Below are 27466 nucleotides of genomic sequence, written 5' to 3' on the forward strand. Positions count from 1 at the left end.
GTTATAGAATTTAGCCTACACTTATAGAGAAGTCGAGTCTTCTTAATTAAGAGAGATTCATAGTTGTAGATGCTAAGAAAAGACCCAGTGGAGCTGTTTGTAGCCTCTCCTTTCCAAAGGAATCCAAATAACCAGCCATGACTCTAGACTAATGGCAAAGGATAGACGGGAAGTAAAAGTTTCTGTAGGTAATGCTTGTGTGAAGGAGAGAGAGAATAAGATAAAAAGTGAGGAGGAAAACAATGCAGTTTATAAAATACAATTGTGCAATTTCTATCTCCTCTCTTCCTTATCTCTTATGTTGACTATTCACGACAATCTTTCCATTTTCTAATCCTTTCTTTAGTGTTCAATCCCATTAAACATTAGTTCAAAACCATGCTGAACTTTTTATACTATTAAATTTTCCATTTCACTTTTCCTTGAGAGAGAAGTAAAAGGGCATTGATGAAATGTACTCTATGGATCAGGCACGTTATATGGGTGACTATCTTATTTAATCCTCACAACAATCCTTTAAGGTCAATATGTTCTATAGCATCACTTTTCTATCATTTTTTTTGTAATGAAGAGGCATTTGAAAGCCACCAAAAAAGGCAAGAAAATGAAACTTTTGACCACTTTTAAAATGACAAAATAATCTGAGAAAGAAACCACCTCATCCTCTCATGCAATTATCAATTCCTGCCATGAGTTAGAGATCCAAGAAGATGTAGGCTTAGGGACAGAGAAACACTATCTACCAGACCAAATACATAACAATAGTAAGAGGCTTGACTTCATAAATAAAGTGTACATTCAATCTAAGAATAAAATTCACTTTATATTGAATGATCTGCTTCTTAAATATTCTGATTCTTCTTTAAATTCACAATGGCCATATTTAATTTCTTTAGACTAATTTAAAATAATAAAATGTTATATATATGATATAGATAAGAAAAAATATATATATTCTTTACATGTATTCTTTATATATATTTCTTTAAACTAATTAAAAATAATAGAATATGTTCTATAGATATAGATAAGAAAAATATTCCTTTCACTTGCAAATCTAAAAGATGGACTTATTGATTATGTCCACACCTCCCTACAGAAGGTGACCCTGACTTCTACTTGTCAGTCGAATGTTCCTGTGATATGCTTTGTATCACTTGATGCTTACCCTATCTCTTGAAATTATGCATGGAAGGGCTACACATCTTCCCTTTAAATGCTCTGCATGCCACTGACTGGGGTGAGTCACTGAGTCATTTCTATCCCTCTAGTCAATAGCAATGTTAAAGTAACAGCAAGGTAATGAGGTCTTTTAGTAGCATAGGATGGTTATCATGTTGAAGTATAAAATAGTCCAGTAAGCAAGTAAACAATAGAATGGTATAAACTGAAATAACTACACTGAAAAAAAACAGATTAAGAATATTAATGTTAGAGTAAAGGACATAGAAGGCAGGGCTTGAAATAGAATGTGATGTCAAAGCCATAGGTATTTGAACAAGATTGATCCTCTGGCATACTGATGTTAGAAATTGTACATAGGTCTTCAAGACAGAATCACTTCTAAGGTAGCAAAAGGAAGAGTTTCTTCTCCCAATAATTTTTTATTTTAGATTGTTTCTGGGAATCAGCAACAGAGCAACTCTGTCACCAAATCCCCAAATAGTCATTCTGCAGTCCCTTGAGCCTCCATTTCACACAACACTCATCAACTATATAACTAAATAATAATTCTAACAGTTGGTTCTCCCTGACGCTTTTATTTCACTAAAGAATTTCTATTAAAATAATAATAATAATACTGGTAAATGAATAGGGCTTTGCAAGAAAACTGATACAAATCAATTTGTTATCATTTTTGAATTAAGAAAATCTATTGTGTTTAACTTATAAGAGACATTGTATTTTGTGTCCCATAAAGCACTCTTGCAAAAAAACATGTTTTGTTATTCTAATATTTGTTCTTATATTGATTCAACAAAATGTTTATAGCCTACTAAGATTTATTGAAGTTAGAGAGAAAATGTCCCATATCTCAAGAATGTCACTATCACTTCAAAAAGGGTCTCAAAAGTATAGCATCCTGAAAAGTCAATCACTGTATAAAGTCATTACTGCATAATGTACTTATGGTTTTTATTGAAAATAACACATCAATTCATAGTCTAACATCATATACCATCTGTTTATGCCTAATATAGATTATTTCATATTATATTTTGCTTTACCTAATATATGCCACATAATTTATGAATTAATGTGTTATTCTTTAATATCAGTATCTTTTGGATGATTAAGTTTGCTTAAAGAAGAAACTACATATTTAGTTGAAAGAGTGTGGTAAATGTTATCAAGATTACTTTAAAATTTGCATATTACAAAAATCCTCAAATTAATTAATATTTTAAAGTGAATGTCTCCTGGGCTGACAAACCTAACAAAATAGAATTTGAAGATATTCTTGAACTAGGATAACAAAGGTAGAAATAAATCACATGCTGTTATACATTTTCAGTCAAAATAAAGAACTGATTAAATATATTTGTACTACTTATTTATGTAATTTATTTATACTAAAGAAATAATCAATAGGAATAGATGTGTCAGGATAGAGACGGAGACGCACAGTCTCTGGGAAGATGTAGATTTGGAAAGGTTTAAAAATTGAATGAAAGTCTTCAACAAAAAGAGAGAGAGACACACAGAAATGGACACTTAACTATACAGGGTAAACTGCTGGTAACCAAAGGGGAGGTGGGTAGAAGGGTCGAGTGAATAAGTGAGGATATTAAAGAGTACACATATTGTGATGAGCACTTAGTAATGTACAGGATTGTTGAATCCTTATGTTGTACCCCTGAAACTAACATAATACTGTATGTTAACTATACTGGGGTTACAATTTTTAATTTTTTTTTAATTGGATGAAAGTAAAAATATTAAAATCCATGGATTATGTGCTCTTTTCAGTGCTATGAGTATACTAGGTGCTCAGCAAATACTTCTTGAATAATGAAATAATTCATCTTATATTTTATTAGTAGTACAAGGATTGTAATTCAGATGTATTACAAGAAAGAATAACTTGGACCAAGGAAAGATTAAATTAATAAAATGGGATTTTTAAAAAGTAAAGTTAGTAGTTTCGGAAATATTTTTTAAATCTTTTTTTCAAGTTTATTTACTTTGAGAGAGAGAATGTGAGCAGAGGAGGGGGAGACAGAGAGAGAGAGAGAGTCCCAAGCAAGCTCTGCACTGTCAGCACAGAGCCCAATGTGGGGCTCAAACCCACAAACTGTGAGATCATGACCTGAGCCTAAATCAAGAGTTGGATGCTTAACCAACTGAGTCACCCAGGTGCCCCAGTAGTAATGGAAATCTTTACTTATTCACATAGGAAAATGAGATAATATTTATTGGACACAGTGGAAATGTCTGTATCAGACATTTGAGTGACTCTGAGTTCTGAAACAACATTTGGAAATAATATTAGAGCTATAATTTATAAATACTGAAAGTATAGCTAAATGGTAACTCGCACCTGGTAACTTGAAATCATTAGACTCGGAATAAATAAGTAAATACTTCATGAAATGGTGAAATATGATTTTATTTTTTATTTTATTTATTTTTTGAGAAAGAGAGTGAGCACAGGAAGGGCAGAGAGGGAGAAAGAGAGAGAATCCCAAGCAGGCTCAGCACTGTCAGTATGGAGCCTGATGTGGGGCTCAAACTCACAAATCATGAGATCATGACCTGAGCCGAAATCAAGAGTTGGAGGCTTAACCAACTGAGCCACCCAGGAGCCCCAAAATATGATTTTTAAGTCTAGTTTTCATAATGATAATTTCAAAACCTAGAAAAATCTTTAAAAACAAAGAGGACAAAATTATGAATACTGTTTTCAAGCTGAATAATAAAAAGAGTTTAAAAATGCATAATAAACTTGCATGCAAATACATTAAAATATCCAATTAACAATATTATCCTAGCCATTTTCCTTTGAAATTCCCCTTCTTTCTTCCACTCACCTGTGTTTTTCTCTTTTCTTTCACATTCATTGATTTAGCCATGAATCAGACTCTCAGTATCTTAGGTCAAAATTAAAGACTCTATGAACTGCCCTTTACTGTCCAATCTTAATGTAGTTTACAGATCAAATTTTCCCTCTTGGTTTTAAAGGATCTCAATAATGTGACCCATTTCTATTCCCATATGATTCCCCCCGCTGCCACCAATTCTTACACATCTATGCATTTTTGCTCTGATCAAACCCATATTTTGCATCTTATTATACAATCCAAGTTGCTTCAAATATTTGTTCTGTGATTATACTCCAGACATAGCACTAGAAGTTGAAGCTATATGAAAAAGCCACAATCCTGCCTTCAGTCTGACTGGGAAAGAAAGTAAGTGATCCTAGGACAATAAGTATTAAGGGGACACAGTTCAGTTTGTAGGAAGTCAAATCCCATAGTAGGTGACACATGAACTTTCTCTCACCTCTACTTAGGGTGCTTTTTCACTTGAAAAGTTTTCCCACTTTTACTCCACTAATATTTATCATGCTTAAATTTTTCTTGAGTGATCTAAACATTTCAGGGGCTTTTTGACCTAAGTACACAATCTAGCACTTACATTTTACATTTAAGAAGAAAATAGTTGAGAAAAATAGAAATCCTTGGCAAATACTCTCCTTAAACTTAAGACTTAAACAAATAAAGATAACTCCAGCCAAAACTATCACTGGCAGCAAATAGGATGGTGGATAATTCAAAATCAAGAGGCTGAACGGAGAGGATTAGGACTGGGCATCATCTATGTTTACACTGGCTTAGATTTCATTAGTTTTCAGAGAGTAGATTTTGAAAGGAACACAACATACAAGACCTTAATTTAATGTTGTAATTGGAACATATATTAACATGTTTAGGTGAACTCTTTGAAAAACTGCATGGTCTTTATGTCATAGTGCAAATTTAATCCTTCACAATTAGTGGCTTCATTTAAAAAATAAGTTAAAATCCTGAGACAAGAAGCTGCTTCAGACTCTGTGATAGGCTGAAAATAACCCCAACAACATCCAGTTCCTAATCCCTGGAACCTGTGAGTGTTAACGTTTTTTTTTTTTTTTTTTTTTTTTTTTTTTTAATTTCAAAGATAATAAACTCAGGATTTTAAGATTATCCTGGTTTATCTGGTTGGGTCCTAAATGTAATCAAGTGTGTTATAAGAGAGAGTCAGAGGGAAACTTGCCTACAAAAACAGAAGACAATGTGACTACTGAAACAAGATGGGATTTTGCTTATTTTAAAGACAGAAGAGGGCCTACTAGCCAAGGAATACAAGGAATGCTGCTCCAGAACCTGGAGAACCAAGGGAAGAGATTCTCCCCTCAGAGCATTGGAGGGAGAACAGCCCTGTCAACACCTTGATTTTGGCCCAGTGTAACTAATCTTGGGTTTTCTCACCTCCAGAACTGTAAGAGAATGGGTGTTGTTTTAAGCTGCCACGTTTGTGGTAGTTTGTTATAACTGCAACAGGAAACTATTACAAACACTATTAAAAATAGTTTCTCATTCATAATGACCTCAAAGTTTGAGAGTCTATATATGTTAGATTTAGAAACACTAAAACAGAATAGTGTTTTAGTGATGTCTCTTCCTATTTATATTTGTAAGAAACTGTAAACATATCTAGTTATGATACCAGACCCAAAGTAGGTGTTCATTAATTATTAGAATTTTTCTTCACATCACCCATTTGTGTACCAGGGAATTATTAGTTTCATGAGTTACCTACCATAAAACTAAAATATAAGGTATAGTGATAAAGCTACATATACTTTCTTCCATACAATTTCTTCCATTTTTTTTCCAACCCTAGTGTAGACTCATCTCACGATGCTGGAAAGCAGCATAGATTCAGCCAAGATAGATAATACCTGCCAGATATGCTTAGGTTCCTTGGAAGACAGTACTGAGCAGCTAAGTAAAGGTGAAGTGGTGGATGTAATTTGTCTAAAATAGATGGAAAACAGCACACACCATTGAATTTGTACACTCCAAATGTTTAGCTTTAAAAGTCAGTAAGCCTGGCAAGGGAAAGGTGGCAAGACATTTAAATAGATGTAAAATTTTCTTTAGGAGAAAAGATGTGCTCTGGAAAAAGTAAATGCTTGTAACAGATAAATAAAAAGGAGCCACTCAACTTGACAAGATTCAGTGTTGAGAGACTTCCTGTGGCCTGACGTATAAATGACCTGGAAGAGAGTAGAATTCAAAATAAAACTGAGCAAAAGAAATCACCTATAAATGACCACGATTACTTTCTCAAGTAGCCAATGTAATTAGGTTGATGGGGGACTTGTTTCTGGCTCTACTAATCTACAGAAGAGCAATTTTACCAGAAAATGGTATAAAACTCCAAATGCTAGGAATATATATTTTTTTAATTTGCAGAATTGCCATGAAATATTATCAAACACAACTCAAAATGCCCAAATCACCATGTAGAAATCATAATCCATGGTGGGCTCAAATTTGTTAGTCTTAAATTTTCTTTAGTCATATCAATTATGAATTATGACAGCCAGTGAAGTGACAGATAATGAAATGAAGTAACTTCATGTAAAGGATAATAATCCAAAGGTTACTTAAAATCAAAGTATAAAGGACATTTGATACATAGAGGCTGGAGGATTATTTGAACAATTAAATCTTTGCTTCATTCAGTAGCAGTGATCAGCAGGAAGTTAGTGATCTTATTTTCCATAACTAAAGACAAAGTAAGGAAGAACCTTCATTTGTAAGAAAATGAGCTAGAAAAAAATCTTAATAGGAATGCTCTTCAGTTTGAACTGCAAGGAAGAGCTCAACAGTGCTTGTCAAGAAGAAAGGGAGGTCTCCAGTCTTTATTTGCTTTACAGGTCAAACACTGAACCTGCTATAACTGCAAATGAGGGAGTTTATATAGTTGTTTCAAGAAGTTTGCATTTTTTTTTGCTCTAGGTTTAGCTTCCTTAGTACCTCAGCACAGTGTGGAAGACAATGTGCAATAATTTGCCCTTTTTTTGTTATCATTAGGGTCATACCATTTCTGGAAATGAAGAAACAAAGATATATGTTTAGATAGGTCTGACAGATTGGGGCGCCTGGGTGACTTGGTTGAGCGTCTGACTTCAGCTCAGGTCATGATCTCACGGTTTGTGTATTTGAGCCCTGGGTCAGGTTCTGTGCTGACAGCTCAGAGCCTGGAGCCTGCTTCAGATTTTGTGTCTCCTTCTCTCTCTGCCCCTCCCCCACTTGTGCTCTGTCTCTGTCTCTCAAAAATAAATAAATGTTAAAAAAAAAGATATGATTGGATAAAAAAAATGTGGTATATATATACAATGGAGTATTACTCGGAAATCAAAAAGAATGAAATCTTGCCATTTGCAACTACGTGCATGGAACTGAAGGGTATTATGCTGAGTGAAATTAGTCAGAGAAAGACAAAAATCATATGACTTCACTCATATGAGGACTTTAAGAGACAAAACAGATGAACATAATGGAAGGGAAACAAAAATAACATAAAAACAGTGAGGGGGACAAAACAAAAGAGACTCATAAATATGGAGAACAAACTGAGGGTTGCTGGAGGGGTTTTGGGAGGGGGGATGGGCTAAATGGGTAAGGGGCATTAAGGAATCTACTCCTGAAATCATTGCTTCACTATATACTAATTTGGATGTAAATTTTAAAATAAAAAATAAAGTTAAATTAAAAAAAAAGATATGTTTGACAGATGTGCTTTGCCCATGAACAGCTGTACAAATATTTTTTTTTAGTATTTCTGGTACTGTACAGGTAATGTGCAGCATGCCCAATACAAATTAGCTTTATTAAGACAAATTTACATAAAAGGCAATGGGTGCCTGTCCTTTGCCTTTGTCTTCTGTAGTCATGTGGAGTTCAGGCAGTTCAGGAAAACTTGTAAAACACCCTCCCAAAAGGGAGTCGCAATTCAAATTATCTTAGAGGCTAGGTATTTTGGAATCTATGCCAACAGGAAGAAGACATGCACTACCTGAAGGCATTCAAATTTAACTTTGAGCAAGCATATGACAAGCTACCTATGTGTTGCCCTTTATGGATCACCATTTTGGGACTTTTGCCATAGAAGTTACTTTCCAGGATTTGTTGAGAATATCTAAGCATACACTCCATAATGACATGTAGATATTAATTATGTATACATCATAGCATATAGAGAGTATTCTGATGCAAATTCTTACTAATGACATGATGACAAAGCCTTAAGGAACTCAACTAAGAAATTGTTACGGCTCCAGTCCAGACTCTTTTGGACTACAGTGGGTCACCCCACTCAGGCTAATCAGAAATATCCACTTCTTGTTAGTACTTATTATTAATACTTAATACAAATCTAGAACTCTGTTTTTGTACTTCAGGTGAAGTTCTTACTACTGAAGTTTTATCTTCAAGTTCTATAATCTTTTCATCTGTAGTATCTTATCTGCTATTAGGCCTATCCATTTTTTTTTTTAATCTCAAGCACTGAATTTTTCATCTCTAGAAATTCAAATTGGGTCTATTTTATATGTTTCATATTTCTCAGCATACTCATGTTTTCCTCCACCTCCTTGATTATTTGGAGAATATGTGATTGTTTTAATGTTCTTTTCTATTATTCCATTATCCATGTCATTTCTGGATATGTTTATATTGATTTATTTTTCTCCTTATTATGGGTCCTGGTTTCCTGCTTCCTTGCATGCCTCGTGATTTTTTAATGAAATGTTGTGAAATATCACATTTTTTAAAGGAGCAATCCCTTAAATATTTTGATATTTATTATGGTTTGCAATGAAGATACCTGGAAATAATGTGACATTCCTTTTGATTTGCTTTTAAGTTTGTCAGTCAGGACCACCACAGCCTTTAATCTAATTTAACTCTCTTACTCTGGCCATATCCTTCTGCCTGTTAACCCAAGCATGAGGAGCTATCTTTTGGAAATGTAAATTATTCCTAGCCCTGTGTGAGTTCTGAGAGTCATTCCACCTATTCCTTTTCCTGATTTTGAGTAGTTTCCTCACAGAAATGCTCTGATCAGTACTGGGTTGGAGACTCGAGGGGAACCTCTGCAGACCTCTGAGCCCTCTCCTATAGTTCTCCCCTCTCAGGTGCACTGCCTTCTCAATCCAGGCCACCTCAGCTTCTCCAAATACTCCGTATCATTAATGTAGGGCTCCCACTGACCTCCTACTGCTTGTGTTCCTTCTCTCTGCACTTCAGCCTGAAACTGCAGACAAAAAGCTGGGCAACTGTAAGGTTATCCTCATTTGTTTCTCCTCAGAGACCACTATGCTGTACAGCTTGTTGTCTAATGTTTGAAAGCTATTGTTTTACATATTTTCTACAAAAGTTTAGTTGGTTCAAGCAACAGCATAAATTTGATACCTGTTACTCCATCATGACCGATAAACAGAAGTCTTTCCTAAGGCTTTATCAACAGATATCTGATTAAATAATTTTCTATGTGATCTGATATTTTTTGTCATGAATGAGTGATGCTTCAGTTCTGCATTTTTAAACAAAGCTGTCTGAGAAATCCATCTTATTTTATGAATGAGTAGGAAATAAAAGACCTCTTTGATAGGAACAGTTTCTCCCCAGTAGGACTAGGAAGTAAGACACTTCTCCCCTTGAACAGTATAGTGACCCATCCTGAATAAAAATATTAAACATCCCCCAGCTACTGAGATGCTGTGTTTTACCATATCACTTGCTCTTTACAGTACCTAGTTCCAACACAGTTCCAATTGGAACCTAGTTCCAACCCGATCTGAATTTCATATTTGAAATTTTTAATTTCAAAATTAGATGTAAACCTGGGATTCTAAATTGCTACTACTTTTGCCATTTTTTTTCTCAACATATACTTCATCATTGGTCATTAGTCATTAGTGGACAAATGCCTTGAAAAATATTACTCTATCTGCTCCAGAGGCATAGAGGAAGGAGTGACTCATTCTTTGCTGAAAGTAGCTGCAGACAAGAATAACGTTTAAAATATAAATAAAATACTGAACATGTAGATTCAATAATAGGAAATATAGAAACATATAATGTATTTAAGCCTTGGAATTAGTAAGACAGAATCTTTGCTGAGTGTATGACTCTATGTCTCAGCATTAGGAATAAGGATTTATAAATCAAAGCATGCTGTCTTTTCAAGGGCTTTGTATTTTTTCTTCTTTTTTTTTGGGAACACTTTATACTCAGATATCTAAATAGCCCACTCCCTCCCATCCTACAAGTTTCTATATGTCACATTATTAGTGAGCTCTTCCTAATGTAAAATAGTAGACCATCCCTATCCCACCCATCCATCACTACTCTAGTTCTCTTATTTTCTCTTCTAGTTTTTTTTTTTTTTCATAGCTTTTATTACTGCCTGAAGTTCTATACATTCAGTTTTATTTTCTTTGTTGTCTGTCTTTGCTCACTGGAATGCAAGCTTCACAAGGGCAGTAACTTCATCCATTTTTTGAACTACTATATTCTCAGGTTCTTGACATATAGTAGGCACCTCATAAATATTTGTTAAATGAATGAGTGAGTGAATGAAGCACTAAATATTGTGCCTAGTACATAATAAATGTTGAAATTACTAATGCTTTTTGTTGTCGTCATCATCACATTATCATCACCATCATTTTCATTATTACTCGAAAACACAAAATACTTCAAAGCTCTTCAATTGTCTGTATGGGAATATATGAAAATCATATAAAAATAGTGAAGACTATTTTGACACTCAAAATAAGGAACTCTATCTAAGATCATACATCACGTGAGTTAGAGTTAATTTAGAACACCTATAGGTAAAACAAATCATCCTAAATTAGTTGTTCTTGATAAGTGAGTTTTAAGCTATTGTTTTATTTAATTTCAGTTAATTTGATGGTTTAACTCAGCAGTTTGATGTTTTACTGAATGAAATTCCCTAGAGTTACAGAATCAAACTTGACTTATTTAGAAATGAATAGGAAAGTCTAGAGGGAGTATAATATTTGAAAATTATAAGAGACAAAAAATAATATTAGTTGCTAATGCTGAAAATAAAGTTACAGCATTAATAAGAAACAATACATTAATTTGCACCAAAAGGTAGAAAACACTCCAATTTTTGCTTTTATCTTCATGTAAATCATTGACTTATAAAGTAGCATCTTGTCTCTCCACAAGTTTGCTACCTTACACTAGTCATATCTTACACAAAAAGTAATTTAATAAATTCATATGTACATCTAAAAATAAAGCTCTTATAATAACTACTCAGTGAAACGTTTTTATGGGGCTCTCTTTATTAGATAGTAAGAATAAAAAACATGGATACACGTATGTAAATGAATAAGCATAACTGACTATAAGTGCTATATCACTGAAATTTCTAGACTTTAAATTTTACTAGTAAATACAATTTCAATTAAAAAGACAAAATTTAATGAAAGTTACTGTTGTCAGCTTGCCTTCTAACATCATCATTGTATAAAGTAAATGGTATGATAACATCAATAAAAGCATAAAAGGAAAGCATACGCTTTAAGTAAAATATTTTACCTTTTAATTGATTGAGGTTTATGAAAAATCCTTTTCTCTGTGCTTATTTGTCAGTAAATTTAAATTTCAGTACAGACCTACACATTGTTGCTTTCAACAACATGGCTATAACAGAAGTAATATAGGCATGTGAAAAAGGAAGTGATTTATTGTGTGCTAGGAGCAGCTACACAGGAGGGAGACATTTGAACCACCAATCAAAATAAGGAATAGAGGAGAAATAGCCAGTTTGGGGTAAGATAATAAGCAGCAGACCCAAAACTATAAAGAATGGCAGGGCAAGGAGCAAATGACAAGGAGCACTAGTCACTGACAGAAGGAAAGCGGAGAGTCAGAAAGAGCAAAAGGAGAAAACACTATGTTCTATGATACGAAGCAAACAATCTCTGGCACTACAATATTATATGTAGCCTTAAAAACTCTTGGGCTTCTTAACACTCTGTTTTCTCTTTTGTAACCTCGAGAGATATTCCTAGCAGGTTTAATATAACTGAATTCAAGAAAATGAACACCAGACTGGAAGAGATGAGAAAGTGCCTGATGCCACATGTCAGACATTGGTTGAAAGCACATGTCCCATGCTAAAGGCACACCAACCAGTCAGTCCTGCCCTCCTAAACTTAGGGGAGGGAGCCTTTGACTCCATGTACCAGGCAGTCTCCAAGCACAGTTTTAATTGAACTGAATCAAGAAATAAGAGAACCTGAATTCAAGAAGAAATTCTATAGATTTGCAGAAGTATTTCAGAATGAATTCCTGCTTCTGATAGAATAACTTCAAATTTTAAATAACCCTAAATATATAACAACAAAAAACTTATTCAACTATCGCTGATAAATATAAAAGTATGTTGTCACTTTTCAAAATACGAAAATATTTAAAATATAATATCAAGTGGCAAGCTACAGCACTATTTAATGCATTATATATTCATATTATACATTATATATGTTTAGGTTACACATGAGAACATACAAATACACACACCCACCCACCCACCCCCCACACACACACACTACACAAAGAATTAAAAGGAAAATACCAGAATCTTATTAGCTGTTATGTATTATTGACTGGGCACTATGAGTTTTTTTTAAAATGTCTTTTTAAAAGTTCCTATATTTTCTAAGGTTTCTATAATGAATATGCATAACACTTATAATATGAAAATGATATAGTATTTATAAAACACGCTGACAAGATGTAGATCTTCTGAGATGTAAATGGATAACTTGCACTATCTATAAAACTTGGTAATTCAAGATGTCTAGAGATAAGCTTTTGCTTAATTACAATCAACATGTCTTCAGCAATGGTCTTGCTTTTGGCTATGGCTTAATGTGACTTCGTCTACCGAAGTCAATTTATCAACTGACAAAAAATCTGAGGCAAGAGAAGCCATTGAATTATCCTTCCCCACAAAAAACCAAAAACAAAGAAATAAACAATAAAGCAGACCTTTATACTTTAATCACTAAGGATTAAAATAATTAGAAAAGCAGTGCAAAAAGGTAACAAGGTCAAATGAATTATTTGCACTTATTAAAACTGTACATTAATTATGCATTTATTTTTTCCTATGCAGGATATACATTCTGCCCACTTCAAAAAGAATAATAATAGGAATTTTTAAATAACTATCAGTATTAAGAATCAGTTCTATTCTAAATCTTTTATCACAATGTAGGATGCAGATGTGGAAAATTACACATATTATGTAAAGACAAGCAAACATATTTTTGAAGGAATATGCAATTAAAGACACTAAAGTGTTACTATATCACTGTGCTTTATTTTTCTTCAACTTAGGCCAATTTTCCATTAATAGAAGGTATCTTTGCAAATTTTAGGATAATATGTACTCAATGAGAGGTAAACTGAAGGATTATAGATACAAATTGATGACATAGGAAATGAGGGAGGGAATGAGTACACCAATATTTGACCTTCACATTTTCATAACACTCAAAATGTATCATCTCTAGCCTCAACATTTCTCTCATTCTTTGTGGCTCCCACAGCAGTCCCGTCTGTATTTGAGAAAATACCTTTACTATTGGATGGGAAAGAAAAGGAAAGGGATAACGATACTCGGGGGAAGAAAGGAATCACTATACTCATCATGTTGGACAATAATCTCACTTTCCTTTTTTCTCCTAGAACTGTTGCAAAATACAGGTGAAAACTGATAGCAATACTGTTACATGAAAACATTATTAAAAAATAGATCAAAGTTCTTAAAATCTCAACTCTATTTAAAAAATCTTGAAAGGTAGGGCATCGCACGGTAAAAGGCAGGAAAGACCTAGTGGAATTATTCTGTGTTGAAGCAGACAGGAGATTGTTTTCTTCTATAAGTGATTTCAGGGGCAGAAAGGCCCCCTAAAATATGAAGCATATCAGGAAAAAAATAGTTTTAAATGACTTATGCTCATTTTCATGGCATAAAGGGAAACAAATTTGTAATTTCTCTTTACTTTTAACAACACATCTTCTTTCCTAGAATACTTAAGTTGATGCCAAACCATATCCAGGAGCATAACACATAGAGTGAAGTAATAGCTTCACCTCTGTGTGAAGAAGGCCACTGATTTTCAGTTATTAGCCTCACAGTTGGATTGAGAAATATTACTGATGAGGACAAGCAAGGACAAAAAATTATAAACAATATTTCTCCATCATTGACATTTTACTCCCAGTGGTCCATGAGCTCAAGAAAAGAAAGAGACAGAGAGAGAATCAGCACTTAAGAGACTTGTTCTCAGTTTGCTCATAAATGTTGTCTCACTTTGCTTTACTGCGGCTTATCATTAGATGTTACTTACATATTCCAGAACACTTGTATGAAATACGCCATTCTAGGTTCATACTGAAGAGTTTGCTCTATTGAACAATTAAATTATTTAGCTTATGCTACTCGTCTTAGGTGGCTACCAAGCTTCTGTTTACATTGCTGCAAATTCAGATTTTCACGTGTTCTTCAGTTTTCATTTTTAACTAGCAACAGAACAGATGCCACTCTAAGACTGAGGGAAATATTTAACTATAAGCGATCACACTCTGTCAATAAAGCTAACCTTTCCATAATGCCTGCATTTTAAGTGTATACATTAATTGCAAAAATAAAAAGATGAAATATTGAATGAGGGAAAATATATGACAGACAAATCTCATCTTTTGTTTTCTTTCCTGAGAAACCCATTTCAAAGCCAGGGCACATAGTTCCAGTAAGGAGGTCTCAGGCTCACTAAGGCTATTCTTTTATTTATTATTAATAACTAGGGACAATTTCGGTCTATACATCTTTGGATACTTAGAGAAACAAATTATTCTGAATTGTTAAATTTCTATATAATGGGATAGCTATCTAATCAAGTATAACTAAAAACTCAATAATTCTCATCTAAAAGGAATTACATACTTCTATGCTTCTTAAATTTATTACTAATATTATTGCAAGCATTAATGATCTAGAAGTCTGTTTATCATAAGAGATGTTTTGACCTATAATTAACTAGATAAAAATTATAGGGTAACTCTCTCATTTTATTTATTTATTTTTATTTTATAACATCATTTCTTCTCCATAGTATTTATTTGTACATGCTTCAATCTTATAAGAGTTTAAATCCCTTCATGGTCTCATAAACCATATTCAGAACAGACATCTTCCTGCCATAATGAGACCGAACTTCATGATCCATTTTTCTGTTATCTTTAGAAATTGACCAAAAATACAAATTTTAGTGTTGAACCAGTTAACATAATCAGACATTTATTCCTTATTTCTTCCTGTCTCTACCGAAGTCTGAATCATAATTTCAAAGCAAAGGTGAGAACTGCAAGCACAGCCTCTTTAGTGTCTTTAGATCCTAACACATACTGTAAGAGGGAATGAAGATAATATCCAGGCCTTTGATAATACATGGGTGCCAACCTGATTCAGCAGGCAGATATGATAAAGCCCAGCAGGACTTCATTCACATCCCATGTGCAAATGCCAGGAAGATCACTTGCATGGGGAAAGGGCCTCACTAGGCCCGCAGCAGGAAGTCACTAGGCACCAGGTATTTTCCACCTGGATTTATCATGGTGGCTTTTTGAAATTTTCAAGCACACATTTTTGGATTTTCTGGATGTCTGAAACATTGCACTTTTCCCAGCTGTCCTGATCTTTCTCAGACTAGGCCATCTCTGTGGCTTTGACTTTTTTTCCCAGTTTGGGTTCACATGTGGCCACCTTCCTGTCTATTGGCCTACCTGAACTCCACTCATGTTTTAACTATTGCAAGACACCTGGTGTAGCAGAAATAGCCCTGAGCAGGACACCAAAACAGGATTTCGGTCCCCTTTGTCACTAATAGTTTGATCTTAAGTAAATAATTTAAACTTTTAAAAGTATTTTCTATTTACCACTCTAAAGAATTATTAGCACTGACATCTTTATGTATTTGTAAATGTATGAAGCTGCCTATATAACATTTCTATTTTTATATCTTAAAGCAGAAGACCCTCAAAATATCCCAATTTGAGGTCATCAACTCTTTCATACTTTCTACTACCTCCAAAATAATTAACTCCCATAGGTGCTAAAAGTGATAAGAGAAGATTTCTGGGGAAGGTGGGACTTGACCTTAGTCTTAAAATTATTCTTGCTCCTTCCTTCTTACGTTATTGAGAATATGTAAATGATAGTTCATTTATTAAAATCTTGCTATATACCATGCACTGTTTTAAGTGATTTACATACATTTATTGAAATCTTGCTATATAGCACGCATTGTTTTAAGTGATTTACATACATTATCTCAATTAATTTAAGTCCTACCAAATGAGAATGCTGTTTTGAGAAAATGAAATAAACTCAATATGCCTAGAATACATGAAGTACAAAGGAGGATGAAATGAAATAAGACCAGTGAGATAATCTGGGGTTCAGAACACACTGGATCTTTTATGTAATGTTAATGATTTTCATTGTTAGAGAACAAGAAGCCTAACTATCATAAGTGAAGTGGTATCATAATTATTGTGCCGTCAGTGATGAAAGTTGATTGGAGGGGCCAAGACTAGAGAGACCAGCAAAAGGACTATTGCTCAAATACGGTTAATATGGAAATTTCTCCTACTACTTTGGTATATTTTTTTCTCTTTCACTTATGAAGTTGTATTTCAATTATAGTAACACAAAGTCAGGGGTTTTTTTGTTTGCTTTTTTTTGGTTTTCTTCCTTTTTTTTTTTTTTTTTTTACAATGTAACGTTTTCAGTCAAGTAAAAGTAAGATTAAATCAAATTATAGGCTGAAGTTAAAACTATGCACTCCAGCTGAAAGTTAAGTCTGGTTACATGAATAACTAGGTGAGATATTTCAAATCATATGTAAAGAGTGTCAATACTTTATCTTTCTTCATTGCATTTCACTAAAATTTTTGGCATAAATATTTCTTGACTGCTCATCACAAGTTTTTAAAAATATATAGGATGCATATGTAAATACATATATTTTAATGTTATTTAATGCATTAATAAACATCAGTTGGTACTGAAATCTTTCCTAACAATCTTCTAACTCTCAGAAGATGAAAAATAAAAGAAGCAGTGTACTTTCGAATATTTAAAGGAAGTTTAACTTTGGATTTCCTACATGTTTAAGATACTTTTGTCATACAACTGAACAGCATGAGGAGTGTTAAAAGAGTGTTGTCACTTAATAACAAAATGCTCAACTTCTGCCACCAAAAACCAAATATTGTTCTTGTAGGCCAGCAGGTAAACTCATTGAACAACACGGAACAGAGACAAAAACCTTCATTGTCACATTAGGCAGAAACTCAGGGTACGTGGCTGGCTCAGTTGGTTAACTGTCTGACTTCGATTCAAGTCATGATCTCACATCTTGTGAGTTAAGCGCCATGTCAGGCTCTGTGCTGACAGCTCAGAGCCTGGAGCCTGCTTTGGATTCTGTGTCTCCTTCTCTCTGCCCGCCGCCCCCCTCCTGTTCACACTCTGTCTCTCTCTCTCAAAAATAAATGATAAAACATTATTTTTTTTTTAAAAAGGAAGGAACTCTGTTTTGCAAAATGCTCTAAATCTCAAACTAAAAATATAAAGTACATAAACTCTCATATAAATACCTGATGGCATCATGGTTGGACTCTGCCTCTCACCAGGACCCTGAACCATGGAGAATCTAGAAGTGGCTCTTGATCTAAGAGGATAGGTTCTAAAGAAAGCCCTTTGCCATTTGTATCACAGAAAAATGCCGTGACAAATTCAGATTCAGTCAGAACACTAAGTTCCCATTAAATCCTGTAAAATAACTGCCATTGAGAACTTATATTTAAAACATGAATAAAATGGATAAAACAGAAATCTGCCATCAATCTCTATGCCAGTTATGGAAAGTTATGGATCTTCTTGCTTATGATTATATTCAAGAGTAGAAAAGAAATTAAAAAAAAATCTTTCTCCCTGAACAAGAGATTGGATTGGTAAGCTTAGATCCTTTTACTTATTTTTTTTAAGTTTATTTATTTATTTTGAAAGGGAGAGCATGTGCCAGCAGGGGAGAGGCAGAGATAAAGAGAGAGAGAATCCCAAGCAGTCTCCCACTGCCAGCTCAATGCAGGGCTCGACCTCACGAACTTGTAAGATCATAACTTAAGCTGAAACCAAGAGTGTGACACTCAGTCCAACTGAGCAACCCAGGTGCCCCTTAGATCACCTTATTTTTAAGGCTAAGTCACATGTTATCTGATTTGTTTTTACCCCTATTGCTTTAGTTATGCTTTAGCTACTCTAATTGGTATCAGTTTCCTAAAAATCATCAAGTAATTTTATGGCTTCTCTGTAACTTTGAATATAGTTTTCTTTTAGCCCTAGATCCTTTCATTGATTTTCTGTCTATTGAAGTACTATGCAATTTTTCAGTATCTTGATCAGAAACCTAACATATTCCATGATATCTTCCTCCGAATTCCTCACCAGGATTAAGTAATCCTGTCTCAACTTCTCCTACAACCTAAAATACCAGCCATTTAAAAAAACGAAAGCAGAAAAAACATTGTAGTTGTCCAAACACACCATTACTGCTCTTTTGTTTACCTTTTCTGCTATGACTTTTAGTTCTTAATATTTTACGCAACTGAAGAACCACAGTTCAAGATTTTGTACTCAGTTCGTAACACCTCCCAGAAATCATCCTCTAACCAAACAAGGTCAAGAACTTCTTTCCCAGCAAGGCTCAATGACTTTTTCCCATCAGGTTAACACTCAGAACACACTTCTTTGATTACTTGTTTACACATATGTATATCCAGCTAGACTAAGTTTACAACGTTAGGTACTGTGATGAACATTTATTCATTATTCAATAAATAGATGTTTAAGTGTCTACAATTTTCCAGACTCTGAGCTAGACTCTGGGGATAACATGGTAAATTAGATACACTTTCTACATCTCATGAAGCTTAGTGGAGGTATGGTAGTGAAGATGTATTAAGCAAATATTCATTCATATAACTAAGAAAATTATAATTAGTAATTGATATCATTATAATCGATAAAGTAAATGAATTAATGTGGCTTATGCATTTATCATACCACTATTCTACTCAGCTAGTGTTTCTTAGTAATTTGCACACTAATTACCTTTTCTTTAATAATCTGTGGGCAGGGACTAATTATAATGATAATAGTAAGCATAATACTCTGTAAAGAGTAGAGCCTTAATTCATATCTCTTTATTTCCATATCCTCAGGGTGTGACAAGCCTTTCCAAAATGAAGAGTGATTTTTATATAACATAAAAATGAAATTAAGACCACAATCAACATTTTTAAAACTAGGGAGTAACTAATTTATATTACAAAAAAAAAAAAAAAATGGCTAATGTCCCCAGTATGTAAATCTTCTAAAATCAACAATAAAATACCAAAACCCAGCAGGAAAAAAAGAAAGGATTAGTTCACAAAAAAAGTAAAGTATAGGTTGCTTTTAACATTATGAAATGAGCTCAACTTATTACTAGGGAAGTGCAAATAAACCTATATAGATCCAACTTTTTTACTTAGATTATTATAAAAGCTCAAAAGTTTGATGAGGACATGGGAGGTAGTCACTCTCATACATTGCTAGTAAAGAGTGAATTGTTATAAACCTTACAGAGGAAGATTTGTCCATGTCAAGTGAAATTTAAAATCTACATATCTATTGGATTTCCCAGGCTTCAGAGCCATGAGAAATAAATATCTGTTGTTAATAAGCAACCAAGTCTATGGCATTTTATTATAGCAACCTGAATGGACAAAGGCAGTAAAAGACACCAATTTTAAGAGGCTTAATTTTCCAATAGCAAGATATCCACATTAGCCACATTATAAGAACTCAAATTTGTTTACTAGTCCACTGTATTTTTGTAATTATAGAAAAAAATGTTATCCATAAAGACTCACAAAAGAGTCTAGACCACTGCATTTTACTCTATTTCATTATAGAAATGGACAATATATAAAATAATACTTTAGATACTCAAATTCCAATAGCAAACACAAAGCAGTATTGTTTATGAAAAGCCATAAAGAAAGAGTATTATAAGTGGATGGATGTGCAATTTTATGTAGCTCTAAAATGCTATAACCAAGACTATAAACCCCATGGAAATCTACTTTATTAGCCTTCCTTTACAGCAGAATAAACAAAATCTTATCAGGTGTCAAATATCACCAAATCCAATTTTGTTTGAAAATAATGAAACAGAGAAATTCAAGTTGGGCTGGAAATGAGTGTAGAGCCATCTTTCCACCCTTCCAAAATGTGAATCACTTACAGGGCAGTCGGGATGTTAAGGGTATTAGGAGCTCAATGAAAATGATATTCCTGACTAAGCATGGTATTTGTATTTATGCACAAATACATTTAATTAAGAAGATTGAAAAGATACTAACAAAACCATTTAAGTCTCACCAAGTCCTCTGAAATTCCATGTTAGTTATTTAACTTAAGTTCTCCTGGTAATGAACAATGGTATATAGTCAAAAATAAGATTTACAGTAAATAATCATATAATTTTCACAAGGAAAATAGTTAACTTTTATTGAATACCCACTAGTTAATTAATACTTACAACAATTTTGTTAAGTAGGGTATTTTCATCTCCATTTTATGGGGATAGAAAGTGATATTCAAAAAATCTGTGACTTCAGTATTATGCATCAAAACAGAAGTCAGAATCTGGCCCTCTGCCTGCAAAGTCTGCATTTTTTTTCTCTACTATTCTGTGCTGCCTGCATTGCATAGCCTGAACTAATCTTCCAAAATCAGGTTGGAACTTATTCAGTATAATGGGGTAATATTGCAGATAGGAAAATTGAGTCTGAAAATGTCTGAGGAACTAATTCAAGATCATACAGATTTGCACTTCATGGAACAGAATCCCATTAGATTTGGGTTTATACTGTCCCTATTAAATATAAGAATATTCAGATGTATGCTTTTGAAAAAATATGTATTACACAATATTACATACTAGGTGAATCACACATTGAGAAAGTGTCTAATACTTTTCAGAATACAACAGCAGAATGGGTCATGTGGAAATTTTCTTCACTTTTTACTTATTACTTGGAGAAATAAATCTTTTCCATCTGAAAAGTGCTATTTTAAAGTGTAAATTTATTAAATAATGTGTGTCATTGTTGTTTTTGTTGTTACTTGAGCATTTACAGAAAAGCAGTATTAAGCTTTAGTCTTTCTTATGGATTTTCTTTTTTTTTTTTAATTTTTTTTTTTTTCAACGTTTATTTATTTTTGGGACAGAGAGAGACAGAGCATGAACGGGGGAGGGGCAGAGAGAGAGGGAGACACAGAATCGGAAACAGGCTCCAGGCTCTGAGCCATCAGCCCAGAGCCCGACGCGGGGCTCGAACTCACGGACCGCGAGATCGTGACCTGGCTGAAGTCGGACGCTTAACCGACTGCGCCACCCAGGCGCCCCTCTTATGGATTTTCTATTTTGGTGAAGATGGTTAGCACAGTAGGTAAGAGTCTGGACTCTGGAACTAGTTACTAGAATTCTATTACTATTAATCCATTATTATTATCTGATGTTACTTAACTGTGCTGTGCCCCAGTTCCTTGCCCAGAAAATAGTGATATCAAAAGTATTTATTCGTAGAGTTGCAATGGGGTTTAAATGAGTTATCTAAAATCACCTATAATAAGAGTGCCTGGCTCATAGTATTTGATAAATGTAAAATATTTAATACCTAGCACAGAGTAAGCATTCTATTATTTAAATATAAATTTGAAATCTCTTTTACCTTTCAAATTTTCTTCAGAAGACTATACAGTATCCAAAATAATCATACACATATGTACACACACAAATTGGAAATCAGAAATCAACAAACTGACATATGGGATTCAATTAAAGATGCTTTTTAAAAATTACATATATTTTAGATTTCAAATTACAATTACCATTAAACAAACTAGAGTGTAAGTTTTAAAAATTGTTTTGAATATTTCTATGTAAAACTTCCTTGTGAAGTTTCTTAACCTTTCATGACTCAATATACTGTTCATCATGACTATAATGAAAACATGAAAACTGTCTTCTTACTCCTAAGATAGTTGAAATGCACACAATCTTTTCCAGTGTTTACAACTTAAGATATATTCATAATATTAATATCTTAAATTTATAATCTATAAATTGGTTTCATATGCTTCATATACGCAGAGAGTAGTTTTCTTTAAATAGGCATATTTTAAAACATACATGTCTTACTAAGTAAAATTAATTTGATATTAAGGCATTTAATAGATATAAATAATACTAAAAGCTGATGCTGATAAATAAGAACTATGATATGAAAATTCAAACACAATCATACAAGTGTAAAAATAACCCCCCCCAAAGGACTTGTTAGTTCCTGTGGTAAATTTATTTTATTTTTGAATAAAATATTTTCTTTTTCTGCATAATCAAACAAACTCATGGATAGTTTTTAATTGTTTTTATTATACAACAGATTATATTTATTTCTGTGAAAATAAGGCATATTTTACTTAGTGAATTTGGATTTCATATCAGCCCCTCAAAAGTAAAATATCATTATAATAGAAGCTAACAATTGTCAAGAATCACTATGTGCCAGACACTGTTCTAAGTACCTTAGACATAAAAATTCATGCAATACAATAATCTTATGAGATAGAAATGACCACTATGCTATTAATGAGAACATTGAGGCACTGAGTCCTTAAAAAACTTCCCAAGTGCATTCAGCAAGAAATGTTGATAAACATGAAATTGCTAGAGTGGTTGTAAAACAGTGAGGACGGTGTGGATAATTTTATGGGGGAAGTAACAAAATGGATGCACAGAGCTGAGAGGACTGTTGACCTAGATACTGAAGAAGGATAGGAGGGGCAAACTGTGGGAGGACATTCCAGAAACTAACCCGGTTTCTTCTTATCCTTAGGCTTTAAGATCTCAGTTCACGAAGCCCTCACAGAATATTCTAGTCCCCCTTTGCACACATTCTGTTCTCATTTATTTTTTTCTTTGAACAAACATTTACTGAGTACCTAAGATGGGGAATTTAAAGATGAACGACAGTCCTCATTCTTGAAGAGCACATAGGATAGTTTGCATTAAAATATTTAGCACCTATTGGGGCGCCTAAGTGGCTCAGTAGGTTGAGCATCCGACTTTGGCTCAGGTCATGATCTCACCATTCCCGAGTTGGATCCCTGCATCAGGCTCTGTTCTGACAGCTCAGAGCCTGGAGTCTGTTTCAGATTCTGTGTCTCCCTCTCTGCCTCTACCCCTCTCATGCTCGTGTTCTGTCTGTCTCTCTCTCTCTCTCTCTCAAAAATAAATAAACATTAAAAATAATTTAAAAATAAAATATTTAGCACCTATTAGTATAATATCATATACCCTTTACCATTATTTTCTTAGTTTCCTGCATCTCTAGCTACATTCCAGGCTTTCTGGAGACAAGACCACATCAATACCCTTGTATATGGGCTCTCTGCCTGTTCTCTCCTATAACATGAACCATGCTCAAAATAGGGACTCCGTGAACACTGGTTGGTTGATGTGGATATATTTTATTTTGTTTTCTTAGAACATCTTTAGAAACAGATGGAGAGTTTTTTGTAGGCTAGAATTTATATTTTTAAAATGCTGGTAAGATAAGTAAATAGGAAGAAGCTATTCAGAAGAAAATGCAAGGAACTGCTTTCAATTCTAGAAGCTGTCGGCATTATTTGTGGCACTGTCTATAACATAAGTTCCTTGGCTGCATAAACTATATGGAAGGGATTAGCTTCCAATCTTCTCTTTACATAAGAAAAATGTTGTGGGTAACTTTACCTATTTTTGCTAAATGAACTTTAGTTCTTAATAATGCCTACATTGTTTCTCCATCATCAACTAGAACTACTTTGGTATATTTTTAGGTAAATCAGTAAGATGCTTCAACGTGTTTTTTTTTTTTTTTCCCAGTAGAATTAAAAAGAGCATGAGTATTATTACTCTATGTTAAAACATTAGTTTTCTAATATAAAAATATAAGGTAGAAAATTATCCTAATTTTCAGTGAATTTTTAGTAGCCACAACCACAAATACATCTTTATTTATTTGAAAATCTTGTATCTTAAAGGGTTGACATTATACCATTTCCAAAAATCTTCAGTCTTTCCAACTGCCTCTTGGTCCTATATAAATTATTTACCCCTTGGTAACACTAGCTGCTTTACTTTCACACCACTTGAACTAGACCTACTGCCCTACGAAGGTCATATGTTTTGATATTATATGCTTGGCTTCCTTTTGGTAGTTTACTGGATGTCCTAAAGGTAATGTGAGGGATCCTTCTGCCTTAATGCATCTTTTTACCTACAAAATCTGTTTCAAAATGCTGGAGGGTTTTTGTTGTTGTTGTTTGTTTGTGTGTGTGTGTTTATTTTTGAGAGAGAGAGAGAGAGAGAGAGAGAGAGAGAGAGAGAGAGAGAGCGCGCATGTGCAAGTGGGGATGGGACAGAGAGAGAGGGAGATACAGAATCTGAAGTTGACTCCAGGCTCTGAGCTGTCAGCACAGAGTCCAATGTGGGGCCAGAACTCAAAAACCACAAGATCATGACCTCAGCCAGGGTCAGATGCTTAACTGACTGAGCCACCCAGGAGCCCCTGGAAGTCGTCTTTTTTTTTTTTTTTTAATGTTTGTTTATTTTTGAGAGAGACTGAGCGTGAGCAGGGGAGGGACAGGGAGATAGGGAGGGAGATGCAGAACTCGAAGTGAGCTCCAGGATCTGTGCTGTCAGCACAGAGCCCGACATGGGGCTCGAACTCACGCACCATGAGATCATGGCCCAAGCCAGAAGTTGGATGCTTAATCGACTGAGCCACCCAAGCGCCCCCTTTTTTTTAAAGCATTTAATAATCGCTTAATTACAAATATTGTGAAAATTAAAGAAAAGAACTAGTCAATGAGGATTTCATAAGCACCACCACTATCCCCCTAAAGCTATGATTGAAAATACTTATGGGGGGCGCCTAGGTGGCGCAGTCGGTTAAGCGTATGACTTCAGCCAGGTCACGATCTCGCGGTCCGGGAGTTCGAGCCCCGCGTCAGGCTCTGGGCTGATGGCTCAGAGCCTGGAGCCTGTTTTGGATTCTGTGTCTCCCTCTCTCTCTGCCCCTCCCCCGTTCATGCTCTGTCTGTCTCTGTCCCAAAAAAATAAATAAACGTTGAAAAAAATTAAAAAAAAGAAAAGAAAAAAAAAAGAAAATACGTATGGGATACAAAATGTATGTGCACAAAATTATTATTCAATAGTATATAACAATATGATTAAATATAACTTACAATTAGGCAGTTAGGCAACACAAAATAGGATAGCAGTGTGGTATAGCATTACAGAAATCACAGGGAAAAAAATGAGTGGAAACATCAAAGATTCCTAGGGTATGGTATGACTAAGATGTGACCACAAGGATAAATATGGACATGTGAAGGAAAAGAAATAATGTCCAATGTAAAGGCAAAGGTAGAAGAAAAAATATTCAAACATATAAGCATTAATCACTGAGTTAATTTTCTTTTTTTTTAAATATATGAAATTTATTGTCAAATTGGTTTCCATACAACACCCAGTGCTCATCCCAAAAGATGCCCTCTTCAATACCCATCACCTCCCCTCCCCTCCCTCCCACCCCCCATCAACTCTCAGTTTGTTCTCAGTTTTCAAGAGTCTCTTATGCTTTGGCTCTCTCCCACTCTAACCTCTTTTTTTTTTTCCTTCCCCTCCCCCATGGGTTTCTGTTAAGTTTCTCAGGATCCGCGTAAGAGTGAAAACATATGGTATCTGTCTTTCTCTGTATGGCTTATTTCACTTAGCATCACACTCTCCAATTTTCTATTGCTAATATTACAGCTTACCACACACTCAGTTTAAAACAATACAAATATATTATCTCACTATTCTGAATGTCAGAAATGGATCTCTCCATGCTGAAATCAATGTGGGGGGAAGGCTACTTTGTTTCCTGGAGGCTCTGGGGGACAATATACTTCCATGCATACATGGGTTGTCAATACTGAGTTCTATGCAATTATGCGCCTAAGGTCCCATTTTCTCACTGGACACTACCAGGAATAGTTTTCAGGTTCCAGTCTGTCAGAATTCCTCAGATCCTGGTCCCCTTTATCTTCAAAACCATCTGTGTCAAGTTCTTCCCATGCCTCAGTTCCCCTGCCTTCCCATCTGACTTCCTGCTGTCTCTTTGATTTTTCTTATCTGCTGTTAAGGGCCCAAGAGATTACATCAGTTAAATATGGATAACCCATGATAATATCCTTATTTTAAGGTCAGCTGATTAGCAATGAAATTCTATTTGCAACATCCTTTTTACTATATAACAAAATATTTGCAGATATAATATCCAAGGGCAAAGATCATGGTGGTAAAATTCCTGGCTTCCACATTCATTCAAAAACATTTTTATGGCAGCAAATGCTCTGATTTTCTTCATGAGAGAATACAAAAACATATAAAAACCATCATTTTCAATCTCTCAAAAGACTCACATAATGAGAGAGAAAAAATCACAAATAAATATATTTTTGGTACTGAAATAAATGTACATATAAGATATATTCAGTATGTAATTGTGCATAAATGAAGTCACAGAATGTGGGAAAGAGGATACTAAAATAACTCACTAGTCTAGAGCAAAAAAATACATGTAGGAAATTAGTGACTAAAAAGCTCTGGATGGCAGTCCAAGATGGCAGCATAGGACTATCTTGAAGTTCCCTCCTCTTATGGACACATCAAATGTACATACAGAACAATTCATTCTGGAAAAAAACCTGAAAACTAAGTGAACTGCTCCTCTACATCGAAGGATAAAAGGACCACACTAAGACAGAAGAGGCAGAGATACACTCTTGCCCAAACCTGACTCCCAGCATGGTAACGCACAGAAGGGGAGGAATCTCATAATTCAGAGTTTTTCCTAGATGAATAGGGAGTTTGTGCCCAGTACCAGACACCCCAATCCTTAAGACCTGTACCAGAGAGATGAGCCCTCAAAATGTCTGGCTTAGAAAAAGGATTTATGTCCAAGGGACCCCCTTTTTAAAGCATTTCAGTATGGTCTCACTCACCCACGAACCCAGCACAAAAGCTGCAGTTTAAGAAGTGTTTAGACTATATGTGAAGAAGATTCATTTGCTAATCTTAAAGCATCTGCTGGAGGGATAGGAGACAGTTGACTCTTTTCAGATATGGAGGTACTAGAAAATACCATTTTTG

General features: G+C 34.3%; 1 protein-coding gene and 1 pseudogene across 5 annotated transcripts in view; both read right to left on the bottom strand.

Annotated features, from left to right (window-relative positions):
* Positions 1–27466, bottom strand: part of CCSER1 (coiled-coil serine rich protein 1) — a 1329329-nt gene that overhangs the window by 139631 nt on the left and 1162232 nt on the right. The window lies entirely within an intron of this gene.
* LOC147581881 (keratin, type I cytoskeletal 18 pseudogene) overlaps positions 1–27466 on the bottom strand; it is a 36874-nt pseudogene that overhangs the window by 9183 nt on the left and 225 nt on the right.

This window comes from Puma concolor, chromosome B1 (genome assembly GCF_028749965.1).
Source record: "Puma concolor isolate L17-30 chromosome B1, mPumCon1.1.hap2, whole genome shotgun sequence".
NCBI lineage: Eukaryota > Metazoa > Chordata > Mammalia > Carnivora > Felidae > Puma > Puma concolor.